Source organism: Capricornis sumatraensis, chromosome 1 (genome assembly GCF_032405125.1).
Source record: "Capricornis sumatraensis isolate serow.1 chromosome 1, serow.2, whole genome shotgun sequence".
NCBI lineage: Eukaryota > Metazoa > Chordata > Mammalia > Artiodactyla > Bovidae > Capricornis > Capricornis sumatraensis.
This window is the reverse complement of record NC_091069.1, coordinates 208,149,827-208,170,854: the sequence shown is the minus strand read 5'-3', so window position 1 is coordinate 208,170,854 and position 21,028 is coordinate 208,149,827.

Sequence of the window (21,028 nt, the reverse complement as noted above, 5' to 3'; positions counted from 1 at the left end):
GATATGCAGTAGTATGAAAAATATCTCAGTTTGTCTTCATTACTTTTCCTTTTGATAAATCTTCCCTTTACTTCTGTACTCCTTCCTGGATTTCCTGCTACCTTTTTGGAATCCTGAAGTTCTGTCTATGCCTGAATATCCTTGGTAATTAACACACTGATTATGAAATTCTTATGAAAATGCTAACTTTATATTCCCTATTTTTCTTCTATTATAAGCTCACAATTAATCAAAGTACTGGTGAAATAATGTATGCTAAGATTTTTATAGATATTCCTAAGTGAAAGTGTAAGCTGTAAGGCAGTATTACACTTAAGTAGGGTACTGTTGCCAAACCTCAACTTATATTCCAAGAATCTCTTAAGTACACATGTCTTAAGTAAAATCTCTTAAGTAACATCTCTTGGGTAATCACCTATTCCACCCTCCCTATAAAGCCAACCGTTCCCCAGCCCCAAGATGTCCATTAGAAAGCCCAGCTACAGGACCACCAGGCATGTAGCCAGTTGGCTAAAAGCCTTCAGGTTTCAGTGCCAGAATGTCCCAAGATCCTCTCGAGGTTGTTTGGTAAAGTGTACATTAAGATTGCCTAAAGTTTTTGCCTTCTTTTCCTTAAAGAAATGTGTCATGAGAATAAATTAGATAATTTAGGAGAAGCACTTTGAGATCCTAGGAAGAAAATGCATGTTATTTATTCAGGGTTTTGTGGGTTTTAGTATTATTAATAAATGCTACATTGAAGTTGACCTGAAGCTAAGGTCTGACACTTTAGCTGCATTTTAATATAAAGCTTCTACAAAATTGATTGCAGTTTGTTTCCATACTACTAAGATCTGGTGGGTCGCTTACTTTATGGAATTTCAAGTGGTGGAATATCTTTACTTTCTCTAATAAGTCTATTTGGAATATCAACCATTTGCTTTGTAAATAAATGGCATTTTTCATAGTGACATGTTGTAATTTCCAATAGAAATATATGCTAAATTGATGAATTCATTAGAAGGCATATCACTAGGTGATGCTCATTTATTTTCAAGAGATGAATACTACATGAATGCCTAGGTTTGTTTTTATTTTTGTACTGTGCAAAACTGGAGAAAACTCAACTAGCCAAAGGGGAAAAATAAGCAATTAAGAGCTGGTGAATTGGAGAAAGAGTTGCTACAGAGAAGATTATATTAATTTAAAAGCAATCTTCCCTTTTTTGTGCATGTGTAGAAGGCAGATCATTTTCTGCTCTGAAGCGTCCCTGAATTTCTGTTTCCTCTGATTGTCTCCTTTTTTCCCAACTGCCCAAGCCCTACTGACAGACACTCAACGTCAGAGCATAAATGCAGGCTCTAAATAGCAGGAGGTCTGAGCCATTACTTTAGCGTCATGACAGGCCAAATTTTTTTCCCTTTAATAATCTCCTTTATACTCATTGGATCACTTATATCTGAGAGGAAACAGCCTGCCTCCCAGAACAAGAATGTCCTTATTTATCCCTGAACCAGACCCTCCCAGAAACAGGATTTTCTTTTCAGGAACAAGTTAAAGATTCTATTTTTCTTTTGACTTTTCTGGACTAACATAAGATAAAAAGTTTTCCTCCATTTTTTTTTTCTTTTTCTTGTAAAAAAATAGACTGAGTCCCATGAAGAGACACAATGTGTTCCTTATTTGAAATGTTAATGCATTATGAAAAGAATTATAATCTATAAAATAATATCTTCGATAAAATTCATACAATAGAACAAAACATAAAAAGGTTGTGATATAATCCTTATACAGGCATATATCTCCTTGAATTCAAATGCATATATCAAAAGATACTCCCTCAAATACTAGAAAATGATATGCATTATCTTTATGAATAGTTATAATGAGACTACCATTTTCCTGTCTGTATTCTAATAGCACTATCAATATAATGTATTCATATTATTAGAGTTGGAAATGCTAATTCAAACCTGCTTTGCTTTACCAGAAAATGTAAAAATTGATGCCAAATTCTGTTTTAAGAAAATGAACCCAAGTCCAGAGACATTTGTGGTTTATATTTCCAAATAGTTGGCAAAAAACAAGTATATATAATTTTTAGAGAGATAAGTACTTTAAAATTGTGTGGGTGATTTATTGTTATAACCAATGGAATTTATTTCTTTTTATGCATAAGATACTTTTTGGCAGAAAATTGCTCACCTAGGAAATCATCAATTCTCTTAGATCACTAGAATTTCTTATAGTACAAGGCTCCTAAGACTTTGGTATATTTTTAAATTTCTTCTAAATCACTGATTGCGGATAGATACACATAGTACTCTTTCTGAACCTGAGATGAGCTGAATAGGAAGAATAAGTTGAGGATCCTATATTTTCCTGATAGAAATAATTTCAATCTGCAAAGAAGGAATATGAGAGTAATTTTTCAACAGACCATCTTTATAGTATGAATGACTCTATGTTGGGAGCAGAGGTTGCAGTAGCTATTGACCCATGCTCAGAATTTACAAATTCTTAAGATTCAATGTTGAAGGATCTTTAATTTAGTATATTATTTAGGTTTCTTAGTTTTGAACCCATGGATATTGAAACAGAAACACGTACAGAGATGTGTGTGCATATAGATCCTTTTATATATTTGAATATTTGTAATTATATAACAATTTGTTGTTTAGTTGCTAAGTTGTGTCTGACTGTTTATGACCCCAAGGGTTATAACTTGCCAGGCTCCTCTGTCCATGAGATTTCCCAGGCCAGAGTACTGGAATGAGTTGCCATTTTCTTCTCCATGGTATCTTCTCGACCCAGGGATCGAACCCACGTCTCCTGCATTACAGGCATTGGCAGGTAGATTCTTTACCCCTGAACAACCAGAAAAGCCCTATATAGCAATGTTTCATCTATAATGTACTTTGACCCAAAAACAGAACATTTTTTTTTTAAATAAGAAATGTATTGAGATAAATTTCTATGATTATTACTGTTGTTGTTCAGTTGCTAAATCCTGTCCAACTCTTTGTGACCCTATGAACCCATCAGGCTTCTCTGTCCTCCACTGTCTCCTGGAGTTTGCTCAAATTCGTGTCCTTTGAGTCTGTGATGCTATCTACCTATCTCATCCTCTGCCACCCCCTTCTCCTTCTGTTTTTAGTCTTTGCCAGCATTAGGGTCTTTTCCAATGAGTCAGCTCTACACATCATTTGGCCAAAGTACTGGAGCTTCAGCTTCAATAACATTCCTTTACACAGAAAATATTTATTTTCTGTGATTATCAGGCCATTTTTATTATAGTGTGTGCTTCTTTCCTTAACAATCTAGGGAGTCACCTTCATATCTTTGTCTATATAAATGATGACCCTAGTGTACATAGCCTGTGGAACTAACAAATTTATCACTCTAACTATGTGGACTCCAGGGTTCTTGTAGATGAAAGGAAGAATGAAAGAATGGATAAAAGTCATTATTTACATCATTTGGTTAAAAAAATTAGAAGTTCATTGGTATAAAAACAAGTAGAAAACAATTAAATATTGCATAAATTCAAGAGAATAAAATGTAATTGAGAACTTGAGTAAAAGTTGGTGCCCTTGAAGATAATGCATCATCCTGACCAAGAAAGTAATTTAGATATAAATTGATAAGGAATAGGCTTCCCAGGTGACTTGGTGGTAAAAACCCTGCCTGCCAATGGAGGAGATGCAGTTTTGATGCCTGGGTTGGGAAGATCCCCCAGAGAAGAGAATGGCAATTCACTCTAGTACTCTTGCCTGGAAAATCCTATGGACAGAGGAGTCTGGCAGGCTACAGTCCATGGGGTTGTGAAAGAGCCAGACACAACTTAGTGACAAAACAACAACAATAATCCTAGAAAGAAAGACCATTAAAAAAGGGACAGTTTAAGAAAGAAACATGTGCAGAGTGGATGTTGAAAATACTGGGTTGACTGTAACTGTGTGTGTATTTTAGAGAGTGACTGCGTCTTCATCCTTGATAGAATAGGTTCAATTAGATCACGGCAAGTCTTGAAAGCTAGACAGAAAAGTTTGCACTTGATGTAGTGGGCAATAGGGAATTGCAGATTATTGAACAGGAAACAATAGCAGTGCTTTTGGCAGATAAAAGCAGTGATAAGAATAGGAACTTTTGAGAAAGAAGATTCTGGAAAAGCAAACAGATATAGCGTATTGAAAAGATAATAGATGGGTTGATGTTGTGGAGAAATAATGGGCATATATCATGTCCAGGAGGGTTTTGTCACTGCTCAAAAACCAGTGAGCAGTGGAAGAGAAAGAAAACTAAAAGCTTTTATTTCCTCTTTGATTTGTTCAAAATTGAAGAACTCTTTAATGTGGTTATAGTAGGAATGAAAGGAACCCTTGAATAAAGCTTGATGGAAATGTTAAAAACCAAAGAATTCAGGACTGCGTTTCCTGAGTCTATGGGAATTAATGAGTTTAGAATACTGATGGGGAAAGAAAAAAAAAAAAAAAAAGAGAGAAATAAGTAAAAATGAGAAACTAGACTTAAGAACAATGCTCTTTAAGAGTCTATTAAATAGAAATTTCCAGTTTTATAATAATTACTGATTTTTAAATCATAACCTAGAGCACTAAAATATCATGAGTTGCTTTCTAAATCTTTAATGATTAAGTTGCACTCAAATTAGATTTAGTGGATACTGATATATGCTAATTTTATGAAAAGAGGCAAGGTGCATATATGCAAACTCTAGAGCAACCAAACTTTATAAACATTGTAAACACCCCTTTTTAAAATAAGAATGAATAATAGAGTTCACTTTTCATTGTTCATGCCAAATAAGCATTAGAAATTATGTAATTTATTAAGGTAATTCTGAAGTATTTTCTTCAATTTTCTTTGTTGTAAAAGCAATCTTCGAAACCTTAACTTGTGAAAATATTTTGGTCTTACATACTTGGGAGAATATCTTATTTTGTAATAAACTTTAAAATATTAAAAAAAAAAAAAAAAGAATTTACTTAAGGAGCCTGAAAAGACAATTCAGAATGCCACTGGCTTATATTCTCTGTTTGAGTTCCATCATAGTTTATGGAATTAAAGCCATGTCATTATTCATGCTAATGAATAAATGCTTTTTTTTTTTTAGGAACAGGGAAGACTATTATCAGATTTATTTCTTAAGTGAAATTACTTTAAGAGAAATAATCACTTATTAATGAAAAAGAAATGCTTCTCTAAAACCTGCTTCCTATATGAAAAATGTGATATGTGCAATTTAAATATCTGTAACATGGAAAATAGATGGGGAGCAGTGGAAACACCATCAGACTTTATTTTGGGGGGCTCCAAAATCACTGCAGATGGTGATTGCAGGCATGAAATTAAAAGATGCTTACTCCTTGGAAGAAAAGTTATGACCAACCTAGATAGCATATTGAAAAGCAGAGACATTACTTTGCCGACTAAGGTCCGTCTAGTCAAGGCTATGGTTTTTCCTGTGGTCATGTATGGATGTGAGAGTTGGATTGTGAAGAAGGCTGAACGCCGAAGAATTGATGCTTTTGAACTGTGGTGTTGGAGAAGACTCTTGAGAGTCCCTTGGACTGCAAGGAGATCCAACCAGTCCATTCTGAAGGAGATCAGCCCTGGGATTTCTTTGGAAGGAATGATGCTAAATTGAAATTCCAGTACTTTGGCCACCTGATGTGAAGAGTTGACTCATTGGAAAAGACTCTGATGCTGGGAGGGATTGGGGGCAGGAGGAGAAGGGGACGACAGAGGATGAGATGGCTGGATGGCATCACGGACTCGATGGACGTGAGTCTGAGTGAACTCCGGAAGTTGGTGATGGACAGGGAGGCCTGGCGTGCTGCAATTCACGGGGTTGCAAAGAGTCGGACACGACTGAGAGACTGAACTGAACTGAATATATAAATACAATTTATCTGAATAATTTAGAGACTTTTGTTTAATTAGACGAGCTTTGTTGTTAACACGTATGAACAGGAGTCTAATTAATGAATTGCTGACAATCCACTTTTGCAGTTTTTTATGACTTGTTTTTGAGTTTTATATAAGCAAAAATTAGAAGGTAGCTTTAGGAGGGGTAACAATGATCATTTCAGTATGAGGACAACTGAACTAACATCTATGACTTTGTCACTGTTTACTTTATACCAGATATCATACTAAGTTCTTTATATACAGTATTTTATTTCTTCAAAACTTATGAGGAGTATGTAATATTTTAGTCATTTAAATTGAGAAAAATAACTTTAAAAAGTTTAATAAATGCTTGCACAGTTACTAAAGGTCAGAGCCAATTTTAAATCCAGGTGTGAATGATTTTCATAAACATGAGTTTAACCAATTTTCTGTATTATCTTGTGATATCTGGTTCAGAATGATGAAATGAATTACTTGAAGGGGTACTATAAGTGGTCAGCTGATGTTTGCAACTGGGGATAAAATGCAACAAAGAGGAATGTAAAAATCATATGTGTTAGTTACTCAGTTATGTTGACTCTTTGCAAGCCATGAACTGTAGTCAACAAGGCTCTTCTGTCCATGGGATTCTCCAGATAAGCATATTGGAGTAGGCTGCCATGTCCTACTCCAGGAAATCTTCCTGACCCAGGGATTGAACCTGCATTGCAGACAGATTCTTTACCATCTGGGCCACCAGAGAAGCCTAAAACTGTATAGAAGCATGACCTTCTCAAGACCTTCTCCAGCACCACAATTTGAAAGCATCAGTTCTTCAGTGCTCAGCCTTCTTTATGGCTCAATTCTCATATCCGTATATGACTGCTAGAAAACCCAAAGCTTTGACTATGTGGACATTTTTTGGCAAAGTGATGTGTCTGCTTTTTAATACACTATCTAGGATTGTCATGGCTTTTCTACTATGGAGCAAGCATCTTTCAATTTCATGGCTGCAATAACCATCCACAGTGATTTTGGAAACCAAGAAAACATAATCTGTTACTGCTTCCACTTTTCCCCCTTTTTTTACCATAAAGTGATGTGACCGGATGCCACGATCTTAGGTTTTTTGAATGTTGAGTTTTGTGCCAGTTTTTTTTTTTTTTTTTACTCTCCTCTTTCACTCTTATCAAGAGTTTCTTTAGTTCCTCTTCAATTGCTGCCATTAGAATGTTATCATGTGCATATCTGACGATGTTGATATTTCTCCTGGCAATCTTGATTCCAGTTTGTGACTCATCCAGCCTAGCATTTTGTATGATGTATTCTGCATAGAATTTAAATAAGCAGGGTGACAATACATAACCTTGTTGTACTCCTTTCCCAATTTTGAACCAGCGAGTTATTCCTTGTCCTATCATAACTGTTGCTTCTTGATCCACATACAGGTTTCTCAGGAGACAGATTGGGTGGTTTGGTGTGCCCATCTCTTTAGGAATTTCCCATAGATTGTTGTGACAGGCAAGTCATATCAAGCAGCATTTATTTATCTATTTTTTAAATTTATTTTTTAATTGGAGGCAAATTGCTTTACAATGTTTTGTTGCTTTCTACCATACTGCATTTAATTCACGCTTTTATCATCTAACTCCGTGCCTAAAATATCATGAAACAAATCTCTTATTGCATTAAAGAGCTAATGGAGAAAGGGAGATTATGTTTGGGAGCACAGATTTTGAGTTTTGAGAATCTGTTCATCAAGTTCTTCTCCATAGTTTTCAAAGAAAAAGTTGTTGTGGTAGTAACTAGGCAAAGTCTAATTTGAAATTTAGAAAGCAATGGGCATCCAACCTTGTATTTGATATTTCCACATTTATTATCTCATTTAAGTCTCACAACCACATTTAGAATTGTTAACATATATGGTTCAATTCAGTTGAGTCACTCAGTTGTGTCGGACTCTTTGTGACCCCATGAAACACAGCACACCAGGCCTCCCTGTTACATAGGGCTAATATTAAATTAGAAATTAATTATTATAGCTTAATGGTGGTTTGGTGTGAATAATTGTGCTTTGGCAAACGGAACTGATTTTGGTTAAAAGTATCTTGGATTATCTAAGCATTTCTTAGACCATAGTGTGTTTTTATATTAGTATACACATCACACTCTAACTTACGAGCAATGTTTGGGAGTTTCAGGGACAATTTTGATTACAAATGATTTTTCCATGGTGATTTTTTTTTTTTTTTGACCTTTAGTTCACTTTATTTTATTTTTTTACTTTACAATATCGTATTGGTTTTGCAATACATCAACATGAATCCACCACGGGTGTATATGTGTTCCCTATCCTGAACCCTCCTTCCACCTCCCTCCCCATACCATCCCTCTGGGTCATCCCAGTGCACCAGCACCGAGTATCCTGTATCATGCATCGAACCTGGACTGGCGATTCATTTCACATATGATAATATACATGTTTCAATGCCATTCTCCAAAATCATCCCACCCTTTCCTCTCCTACAGAGTCCAAAAGATTATTCTATATATCTATGTCTCTTTTGCTGTCTCACATACAAGGTTATCGTTGCCATCTTTTTAAATTCCATATCTATGTGTTAGTATACTGTATTGGCGGAGAAGACAAAGGCACCCCACTCCAGTACTCTTGCCTGGAAAATCCCTTGGATGGAGGAGCCTGGTGGGCTACAGTCCATGGGGTTGCTAAGAGTTGGACATGACTGAGCCACTTCACTTTCACTTTTCACTCTCATGCATTGGAGAAGGAAATGGCAACCCACTCCAGTGTTCTTGCCTTGAGAATCCCAGGGATGGGGGAGCCTGGTCGGCTGCCGTCTATGGGGTCACACAGAGTCAGACACGACTGAAGTGACTTAGCAGTAGCAATATACTGTATTGGTGTTTTTCTTTCTGGCTTACTTCACTCTGTATAATAGGCTCCAGTTTCATCCACCTCATTAGAACTGATTCAAATTTATTCTTTTTAATGGCTCCATTGTGTAATGTACCACAGCTTTCTTATCCATTAGTCTGCTGATGGACATCTAGGTTTCTTCCATGTCTTGGCTATTGTAAACAGTGCTGCCATGAACATTGGTGTACACCTGTCTCTTTCAATTCTGGTTTCCACGGTGTTTATGCCCAGCAGTGGGATTGCTGGGTCATAAGGTAGTTCTATTTCCAGTTTTTTAAGGAATCTCCACACTGTTCTCCATAGTGGCTGTACTAGTTTGCATTCCCACCAACAGTGTAAGAGGGTTCCCTTTTCTCCACACCCTCTCCAGCATTTATTGCTTATAGACTTTTGGATTGCAGCCATTCTGACTGGTGTGAAATGGTACCTCATTGTGATTTTGATTTGCATTTCTCTGATAATGAGTGATGTTAAGCATCTTTTCATGTGTTTGTTAGCCATCTGTATGTCTTCTTTGGAGAAATGTCTATTTAGTTCTTTGGCCCATTTTTTGATTGGGTCATTTATTTTTCTGGAATTGAGCTGCAGGTGTAGCTTGTATATTTTTGAGATGAATTCTTTGTCAGTTGCTTCACTTGCTATTGTTTTCTCCCATTCTGAAGGCTGTCTTTTCACCTTGCTTATAGTTTCCTTTGTTGTGCAGAAGCTTTTAATTTTAATTAGATCCCATTTGTTTATTTTTGCTTTTATTTCCAATATTCTGGGAGGTGGGTCATAGAGGATCCTGCTGTGATTTACGTCAGAGAGTGTTTTGCCTATGTTCTCCTCTAGGAGTTTTATAGTTTCTGGTCTTACATTTAGTTCTTTAAACCATTTTGAGTTCATTTTTGTGTATGGTGTTAGAAAGTGATCTAGTTTCATTCTTTTACAAATGGTTGACCAGTTTTCCCAGTACCACTTGTTAAAGAGATTGTCTTTTCTCCATTGTATATTCTTGCCTCCTTTGTCAAAGATAAGATGTCCCTAGGTGGATTTATCTCTGGGCTTTCTATTTTGTTTCACTGATCTACATTTCTGTCTTTGTGCCAGTACCATACAGTCTTGATGACTGTGTCTTTGTAGTAGAGCCTGAAGTCAGGCAGGTTGATTCTTCCAGTTCCATTCTTCTTTCTCAAGGTTGCTTTGGGTAGTCAAGGCTTTTTGTATTTCCATACAAATTGTGAAATTATTTGTTCTATCTCTGTGAAAAATATTGGTAGCTTGACAGGGATTGCATTGAGTCTATAGATTTCTTTGGGTAGTATACTCATTTTCACTATATTGATTCTTCTGACCCATGAACACAGTATATTTCTCTATCTGTTAGTGTCCTCTTTGATTTCTTTCACCAGTGTTTTATAATTATATATATATATATAGGTCTTTAGTTTCTTTAGGTAGATATATTCCTAAGTATTTTATTCTTTTTGTTGCAATGGTGAATGGAATTGTTTCCTTAATTTCTCTATTTTCTCATTATTAGTGTATAGGAATGCAAGGGATTTCTGTGTGTTGATTTTATATCCTGCAACTTTACCATATTCATTGATTAGCTCTAGTAATTTTCTGGTGGAGTTTTTAGGGTTTTCTGTGTAGAGGATCATGTCATCTGCAAAGAGTGAGAGTTTTACTTCTTGTTTTCCAATTTGGATTCCTTTTATTTCTTTTTCTGCTCCAATTGCTGTGGCCAAAACTTCCAAAACTATGTTGAATAGTGGCAGTGAAAGTGGGAACCCTTGTCTTATTCCTGACTGTAGGGGAAATGCTTTCAATTTTTCACCATTGAGGATAATGTTTGCTGTAAGTTTGCCACACATAGCTTTTAGTATGTTGGGGTATGTTCCTTCTAGTCCTGTTTCTGGAGGATTTTTATCATAAACGGATGTTGAATTTTTTCAAAGGCTTTTTCTGCATCTATTGAGATAATTATATGGCTTTTCTTTTTCAATTTGTTAATGTGGTGTATTACATTGATTGATTTGTGGATATTGAAGAACCCTTGCATCCCTGGGATAAAGCCCACTTGGTCATGATGTATGATCTTTTTAATGTGTTGTTGGATTCTGATTGTTAGAATTTTGTTAAGGATTTTTGCATCTATGTTCATCAGTCATATTGGCCTGTAGTTTTCTTTTCTTGTGGCATCTTTGTCAGGTTTGGGTATTAGGGTGATGGTGGTCTTATAGAATGAGTCTGGAAGTTTACCTTCCTCTGCAATTTTTTGGAAGAATTTGAGCAGGATAGGTGTTAGCTCTTCTCTAAATTTTTGGTAGAATTCAGCTGTGAAGCTGTCTGGACCTGGGCTTTTGTTGCTGGAAGATTTCTGATTATAGTTTCAATTTCCATGCTTGTGGTGGGTCTGTTAAGATTTTATATTTCTTCCTGGCTCAGTTTTGGAAAGTTGTACTTTTCTAAGAATTTGTCCATTTCTTCCACGTTGTCCATTTTATTGGCATATAATTGCTGATAGTAGTCTCTTATGATCCCTTGTATTTCTGTGTTGCCTGTTGTGATCTCTCTATTTTCATTTCTAATTTTATTGATTTGATTTTTTTCCCTGTGTTTCTTGGTGAGTCTGGCTAATGGTTTATTAATTTTATTTATCCTCTCAAAGAACCAGCTTTTGGCTTTGTTGATTTTTGCTATGGTCTCTTTTGTTTCTTTTACATTTATTTCTGCCCTAATTTTTAAGATTTATTTCCTTCTACTGACCCTGGGGTTCTTCATTTCTTCCTTTTCTAGTTGCTTTAGGTGTAGAGTTAGGTTATTTATTTGACTTTTTTTCTTGTTTCTTGAGGTATGCCTGTATTGCTAATGAACCTTCCCCTTAGCACTGCTTTTTCAGTGTCCCACAGGTTTTGGGTTGTTGTGTTTTCATTTTCATTCATTTCTATGAATATTTTTATTTCTTTTTTGATTTCTTCTGTGATTTGTTGGTTATTCAGCAGCATGTTGTTCAACCTCTATATGTTGGAATTTTTAATAGTTTTTCTCCTGTAATTGAGATCTAATCTTACTGCATTGTGGTCAGAAAAGATGCTTGAAATGATTTCTTTTTTTTTTTTTTTTTAAATTTACCAAGGCTACATTTAGGGCCCAGGATGTGATCTATCCTAGAGAAGGTTCCGTGTGTGCTTGAGAAAAAGGTGAAATTCATTGTTTTGTGGTGAAATGTCCTATAGATATCAATTAGGTCTAACTGGTCTATTGTATCATTTAAACTTTGTGTTTCCTTGTTAATTTTCTGTTTAGCTGATCTATCCATAGGTGTGAGTGGGGTATTAAAGTCTCCCACTATTATTGTTTAATTGTTAATTTCCCCTTTCATGCTTAGCATTTGTCTTACATATTGCAGTGCTCCTATGTTGCATGCATATATATTTTAATTGTTGTATCTTCTTCTTGGATTGATCCTTTGATCATTATATAGTGTCCTTCTTTGTCTCTTTTCACAGCCTTTGTTACAAAGTCTATTTTGTCTGATATGAATATTGCTACTCTTGCTTTCTTTTGGTCTCTATTTGCATGGAATATCTTTTTCCAGCCCTTCACTTTCAGTCTGTGTGTGTCCCTTGTTTTGAGATGGGTCTTTTGTAGACAACATATAAAGAAGTCTTGTTTTTGTATCCATTCAGCCAGTCTTTGTCTTTTGGTTGGGGCATTCAACCCATTTATGTTTAAGGTAAGTATTGATAAGTATGATCCCGTTGCCATTTACTTTATTGTTTTGGGTTTGAATTTATACACCCTTTTTGTGTTTCCTGTCTAGAGAAGATCCTTTAGTATTTGTTGGAGAGCTTGTTTGGTGGTGCTGAAATCTCTCAGCTTTTGCTTGTCTGCAAAGTTTTTGATTTCTCCTCCATATTTGAATGAGTTCCTGGGCTGTAGGTTATTTTCTTTCATCACTTTAAGTGTGCCCTGCCCTTCCCTCCTGGCCTGAGGAGTTTCTATTGAAAGATCAGCTGTTATCTTTATGGGAATCCCCTTGTGTGTTATTTTTGTTTTTCCCTTGCTGCTTTTAATATTTGTTCTTTGTGTTTGATCTTTGTTAATTTGATTAATATGTGTCTTAGGGTGTTTCACCTTGAGTTTATCCTGTTTGGGACTCTTGGGTTTCTTAGACTTGGGTGATTATTTCCTTCCCCATTTCAGGGAAGTTTTCAACTATTATCTCCTCAAGTAGTTTCTTATGGTCTTCCTTTTTGTCTTCTTCTGGGACTCCTATGATTCGATGCTGGGGCATTTAACATTCTCCCAGAGGTCTCTGAGGTTGTCCTCATTTCTTTTAATTCGTTTCTCTTTTTTCCTCTCTGATTCATTTATTTCTACCATTCTATCTTCTACTTCACTAATCCTATCTTCTGCCTCCATTATTCTACTATTTCTTCCCTCCAGAGTGTTTTTATCTCATTTATGGCATTACTCATTATATATTGACTCTTTTTTATTTCTTCTAGGTCCTTGTTAAACCTTTCTTTCATCTTCTTAATCCTTGTCTCCAGGCTATTTATCTATGATTCCATTTTGTTTTCAAGATTTTGGATCATTTTCACTATCATTATTCGGAATTCTTTATCAGGTAGATTCCCTATCTCTTCATCTTTTGTTTGGTTTGCTGGGCATTTATCCTGTTCCTTTACCTGCTGGGTATTCCTTTTTCTCTTCATCTTGTTTATATTGCTGAGTTTGGGGTGGCCTTTCTGTATTCTGGCAGTTTGTGGCATTCTCTTTATTGTAGAGTTTCCTCGCTGTGGATGGGGGTTGTATGGGTGGCTTGTCAAGGTTACCTGGTTAGGGAAGCTTGTGTCGGTGTTCTGGTGGGTGGAGCTGGATTTCTTCTCTCTGGAGTGCAATGAAGTGTCCAGTAATGAGTTATGAGATGTCAACGGGTTTGGAGTAACTTTGGGCAGCCTGTATATTGAAGCTCAGGTCTATGTTCCTGTGTTGCTGGAGAATTTTCATGATATATCTTGCTCTGGAACTTGTTCGCTCTTGGGTGGTGCTTGGTTTCAGTGTAGGTATAGAGGTGTTTGATGAACTCCTGTCGATTAATGTTCCTTGTAGTCAGGAGTTCTCTGGTGTTCTCAGGATTTGGACTTAAGCCTCCTGCTTTTGGTTTTCAGTCTTATTTTTACAGTAGCCTCAAGACTTCTCCATCTATACAGCACTGTTGATAAAACATCTAGGTTAAAGATGAAAAGTTTCTCCACAGTGAGGGACACCCAAAGAGGTTCACAGAGTTATACAAAGAAGAGAAGAGGGAGGAGGGAGATAGAGGTGACAAGGATGAGATGAGGTGGAATCAAAAGAGGAGAGAGCAAGCTAGCCAGTAATCACTTCCTTATGTGTGCTCCACAGTCTGAACCACTCAGAGATGTTCATGGAGTTACACAGAGAAGAGAAGAGGAAGGAAGGAAACAGAGGTGGCCAGGAGAATAAAGGAGGTAATCAAAAGGAGAGAGATAGATCCAGCCAGTAATCAGTTCCCTAAGTGTTCTCCACCTCTGGAACACACAAAGAGATTCACAGAGTTGGGTAGAGAAGAGGAGGGGGAGGAAGGAGATAGAGGCGACCTGGTGGAGAGAAAGGAGAGTCCAAAGGAGGAGAGAGCAGTCAAGCCAGTAATCTCGCTCCCAAGTAAAAATGGGTACTGAAGATTGGGTACTGAAGATTCTTAAAGGTACAAAATTGATAACAAATACCAAAAACCAAAGATTAAAGATCTAGAGTAGAGGTTGGATTTTCAAAAATACAGTATTAAAGAAAAAAAGTCACAAAAATTATAAAATATATATATATGAAGTTTGCTTTAAAAAAATAGGGTCTCTCTCTTTTTTTTTCTTTTGCAAAGTAATAGTAGGTTATAAAAATGAAAATTAAAGGAGTAATAGAGGGCTTAAAATTTAAAAAAAATTAAAAAAATTAAAGAACGATAGTAAAAATAGTAAAAATATATCTAGGACTTTCTCTGGTGGTGTTGTGGGCAGTGTGAGGTCAGTTCATTTTCAGATAGTTCCTTGATCCCGCTTATATTTCTGAAGATCTATAGGCCCCTCCCTATGTAGTCAGTACTAACTACAGGGTTTTAAGCTATTACACCTGTCACTTCCAAGAAGGTTCCCTCTGTGTTAGCTTCTTCTGCTTGCTGGTCTCTTCAGTGTCTAATTTCCTCCTTGACACAAGAGGGCGGTGGTGGACACTTTTTTAGGCTCACTTGTTCAGTCATGGGGAGGGAGGGACGCTGTAAACAAATAACACTGGCGTGTGCTTACAGTGTATTGGCCACACTGGGTTTGCCCCCGCTCACACCGTGTGTGCTACCCTGCTTAGTCTCTAGGCTCTCTGCCAGGAACTGTCTGAGGCCGACTCTGGGTTGTATGCATTTCCCAGGTCTAAGCTGCTCAGGTTCAGGTACTCCGCTAGTCCTCAGAGGCTCAGACTCAGTTGGGCCTGCGTTTGTGCCCTTTCCAGGTCCAAGCAGCTCAGGTGACCAGGTGTTTGGCAAACATGGTTGCTGTGACTTACCACCTCCCCTGTCCCTGCCACTCGGTTTTCTGGGTGTACAACAGGCATACCTTCTCAGGCAGATGTTAACTGTCCAGAATCCCGAGAAGTCTTGTTTAGCAATGTAGCCTGCTTGCAGTTTGGTAGATGATGCCTCTCTGGTGCTGCGACTGCCCACTTACAGCTCTGGCTGTGCTCGCCTGCCTGTCACCAGAGTGGGGGGTGGGCCGGTCTGCAGCCGGCTAGCTCTGCTAAGTCCTTTGTTCTGTGAGCGGGCCTGTGGTGTCTTAGGTTAGGGCTTTTCACATGGTACCTATCCCACAGTCTAGTTTGCTAGCCCAAGTCAGTTCCCTCAGATTGCCCTCTGGGCATTCAGGCCTGGTCCTTACTCTAAGCAATGCAGCTCGTGCCTCCCTGCTCAGGGCCCTCTTGCTAGTGGCAGATGCAGGCGTCTGGGCTGCTTCTCCACTGGGAGTTACAATTGGGCATGTAATCTGTGGGTTTTAATTATTTATTTATTTTTCCTCCTGGTTATGTCACCCTCTGTGGTTCCAAGGCTCGCCACAGACTCGGCAGTGAGAGTGTTTCTTGGTGTTTGGAAACTTCTCTCTTTTTTAGGACTTCCTTCTCGGGACTGAGCTCCATCCCTACCTCTTTTGTCCTCTTTTTATCTTTTATGTTTTTTCCTACCTCCTTTCGAAGACAATGGGCTCCTTTTCTGGGTGCCTGATGTCCTCTGCCAGCATTCAGAAGTTGTTTTGTGGAATTTACTCAGCGTTCAAATGTTCTTTGGATGAATTTGTGGTGGAAAAAGTGGTCTCCCCATCCTATTCCTCCATCTTCAAATTCTTAGTCCCATGATGATTTTATATCTTAATTAATCTCTAACTTAACTATATACAGCTACTAGAAAATATATTGAATAAATGTATAAATGAACCAGAACCAAAATTTCTAGACCATTGTTCCTGCCATTGTGGTCCTCAGAAACCAGCATCACAATTACCTGAACTGTTGCTAGAAATGCAGATCCCTGGGTCCATCTGAATCAGAATCTCTGAGGGCTTAAGCCATGGATGTACACATTTAACAAACCTGTGGGTAGTTTCTATAAACACTGAAGTTTAAAAACTTTTTTCTATATTCTCAATTTCAAACTTTCCCACAGTGCGACTGAAGGGTTAAATCGTCAGCTCTAAGGTTTTCTTTTTTATTTCTGTGTTAATATAAGGTGAGAGATTTCATCTCATACAAATCAGGAAAGTTCTTGAGAAGAAAAGTTCTTATTAGGGGAAAGGGTTATTTTCTCATTTCTTTGAAGTGTGTATATATCTACTTATTTACGCATAAGTGTGTGTGTGTAAAATAGAGAGAAAAGGCACTTCCTTCACTGTCACATGAAGAAAGCATTTATACAAATTAGTAAATAACTTCAGGAAGAGATGCCACATTTGTCTGCCTTTTGTACTTATTTTTGCTTCTCCTATCTACACAATCCGTCTTGGTGAATAATGGATGTCCTGTCTTTTTGTAATGCAGCCTTTTAATTGAAGTCATGGAAATCATCTTAAAAGGTCATCTTGTCCTTCCCTTAACCTCAAAGCCTCAAATATTTAAATTTAAAAAAAAATCCCACAATTACAAAATTCTGAAATCTCTTAGAAGCTGATTTAATGTCCAACATCCTTCCCTTTATCAAAAGCTTCTTTCTTTCTTTCCTTGTTTTGGTATTAAAATTCATTTTTATCTGTTTTTTTTTTTTTTTTTTCCCAACAAAAATGAAAAGAGCTGGTCACCACAATCTGTAGAATAGCTCTTCAGTGAAGACTATTAATAAGGGCCTTTCAACCAGCTCTTCTCTAAACTAAATAATATAAATCTTTCTTACCTTTCTTGGGATTCCCATTTTCTAACCCTTCAGTTATTTTTCTTCCTTTATCCTGAATTCTCTTCATTCTTCTTCAGTTTTGAGGTGTGCAACTAGGCACAGTAGTATCTCACCAGTGCTGAATATAATAGGAGGATTACCTTGCTGTTCTTATTTATTCTACTTCAATTTAAGCATCCCATAGAACTCTGAGAGGGGAAGATAAGATGTAAATGAATGTCTCATGATGTTCATCATTTTGAATAATTTCATAACACTTTTCATAAAGATATGGATGTTATTCCTAGGAACTTGGGTAGTATCATAGGTAATTACTTTCTGCCTATCGATAGTGTTTTAAGTTTCAGTTAGATAAATTATTCCTCACTTCCGCTTCTAAAGCCATTATCATAAAAAGTGGTTTGAGCAGAAAAGAACAACTCTGCATTTTAACAGACGGAAAAGGACCAGTTTATATCCATCCTATAAAGAGTCTAGCATTCTTTAGTGGTATGAAGTGATATAGAGTTCTGCTTTTCCAACCTAATACACACAACCCAATATGTTCTTTATATTTTATTTTATATTATTATGTTAATAATATAAATATAATATTACATTCTATTTATATTATTATCTTGATTAGCTATCCTAAATCCTAACAGAAATATCTATCTTTATTTACCAATTCTAGTGAAAGTCTAAATAAGAACTAGTTTAAACTAGATTATGAAATTGACAAAGCTGTAAATTGGATTTACAATTGTTTCATCAATGTAACTGAAAATACAGAAAATTTACTTTCGGTTTTGCTTGTTTTTTTGTTATCTTATTCCATATTGGAAATGGCCAATAAAATTATTTTTTCATTCTTACATAAACATACATTGAATACTTCTTATGTCAATGCATGCAATCAGTTTAACTGTTGTTAGAGAAAATCTTAAACAGATTAGCATGGAGTGGTTTTCCATGTGTTCTCTTTCTTGTTTTGTACTGAAATAGGTTCTTTTTTGCATCTTATTATTCTTTTTTTAAAATGTCTTCAGTGTTATCTCATTCATTTAAACTCCAAGGCTTTCTTCTTTACATTTCCTCCCATTCAACTCTGAAATTCCAGGTTTTTGTTGTAACTCCCTTGGCTCTGCATGCAATCCAGAGACTTTTGGAGGTAGCAAGGTTTTTTTTGTACAGAAGAATAACATCGCTAGCACGTCCTTATCTCATTTCTAAACTCTTTACCCTCCTTTCTACTCAGCTACGTTCTTCCCATGCTCAAGTGGCCTTATGGGAATTTAGGGAAATTTTACAAAGACATTGAATATTTGAACTGTATCTTCAAAACACAAATGTCATCTTGCCATACCCTACCTTTAATAAAAACTATTGCTTGTAGGATAAAATCTATTTCTTTTTGTGCACTTTGTAATTTGACATCATGTTATGCCAAAATATCCCCCGTTTTAGTCTTCCTGTCTTCCTGCACACACACTCCCAATCTGCTATTTTCCAGTTTATGCCTGTTGTCTGCCTTTTGCTCTTTAATGTATTCTGGTATGAATGAAAAATTCTGTAATCATCCCTGTATTGAGGTAGAGATTATACATTTAATTCCTCTGCAAAGCTTCTCTAAGTTTCCAGTAGCAGAACACTGTTTCCTTCTTTACGTTCCTATGGCAGTAACAACAACAAAAATAACAAAATGCTTGCTATTACATTGAATGCCTTTGTTAATACTTTATTTAATAATATGTTCTTTACTCTAAATAATATGCTTTTAGATGCCAGAACTATATATTCATTCATTTATTTATTCAATAAATATTTTGTTAAGACATGCTAGAAGTCAGGTACCATTGTGTGAAAGAATGCTGATGAAGAAAACTAACAAAGACCAGGTTTTCATGTTCACTTCTTTGTTTCTTTCTTTCTTTCTTTTTTTTTTTTTTTTTGGTATCTCCCTTCCTTCCTTCATTCTTTTTTTTTTTTTTTTAAATTTTAGAGGAGTAGCCTGCAGATAAGTGGACAAATAAGTTAATTTCAGATTATGATAAAAAATAAAATAGAATAATGTAATAAAAAGACAGTTTACATTTGGCCTAAGCTAAAGAAACTTTTCAGGACAAGCATATCGAGGATGTGATCCTTAAGCTGGAATCTGAATGGTGAGACTATGTTCATGCCATGAAGATCTAGAAGAACAGAGTTTTAGACAGAGGAGAAGTCAAAAACAATAAGAATGAACTTGGTGATTCAAGGAATTGAGAGAAGGCTTGTTGTGTACAGAAAGGTGAAGGAGCATTGTCAGATAATATGGGAGAAATAATCAAGAACTGTATGAATTAAGCTATTAATAGCAGTTCTTCAGTAAAAGTATTTCTTTAATAATTAGTAATTATAAATGATATTAAGTTAATATTGTAATGGTATAATGTAGGCAATGGATGAAAAGGAAATGGATTAGTAGATTTAAATCTGTACTTTTAAAATAGTTCAAGACTATAATTGTCCAAGCACTATCATATATACATAGTATAATAAAATATCCACATCACATATAGCATATTTTTTGTACCATAAATATGAAAAGTGTGTATGAAGCTATTAAAAATAATGTTAGTATAGATAGTCATGGGGGCTTCCCAGGTAGCACTAGTGATAAAAATGCGGGTTCAATCCCTCTGTCAGGAAGATGCCCTGGAGGACAAAATGGCAATCCATTTCAGTATTCTTAATGGGAGAATTCGGTGGACAGAGGAGCCTGGTAAACTACAGTCCATGGAGCTGGAAAGAGTCAGACACAGCTGAGCATCTAAGCACATAGACAGTCATAAGGTCTCTCTTTTTCTGTATTATGAAATAGTGTGTAACTTCAGTTCAGTCGCTTAGTCGTGTCTGGCTCTTTGCAATCCCATAAACTACAGCACACCAGGACTCCCTGTCCATCACCAAGTCCCAGAGTCCACCCAAATCTATGTCCATTGAATTGGTGATGCCTTCCAAACATTTCATCTTCTGCCATCCCCTTCTCCTCCTGCCCTCAATCTTTCCAAGCATCAGGGTCTTTTCAAATTAATCAGCTCTTTGCATCAAGTGGCCAAAGTATTGGAGTTCCAGCTTCAACATCAGTCCTTCCAATGAACACCCAAGACTGATCTCCTTTAGGATGGACTGGTTGGATCTCCTTGCAGTCCAAGGGACTCTCAAGAGTCTTGTCCAACATCACAGTTCAAAAGCATCAATTCTTCTGTGCTCAGCTTTCTTTATAGTCCAACTCTCACATCCCATACATGACTACTGGAAAAAACATAGCCTTGACTAGATGGATTTTTGTTGGCAAAATGATTTCTCAGCTTTTTAATATGCTGTCTAGGTTGGTCATAACTTTCCTTCCAAGGACTAAGCGTCTTTTAATTTCACGGCTGCAGTCACCATCTACAGTGATTTTGGAGCCCAGAAATATAAAGTCTGACACTGTTTCCACTGTTTCCCCATCTATTTCCCATGAAGTGATGGGACCGGATGCCATGATCTTTGTTTTCTGAATGTTGAGCTTTAAGCCAGCTTTTTCACTCTCCTCTTTCACTTTCATCAAGAGGCTTTTTAGCTCCTCTTCACTTTCTGCCATAAGGGTGGTGTCATCTGCATATCTGAGGTTATTGATATTTCTCCCGGCAATCTTGATTCCAGCTTGTGCTCTTCCAGCCCAGCATTTCTCATGATGTACTCTACATATAAGTTAAATAAGTAGGGTGACAATATATAGCCTTGACGTACTCTTTTGAACC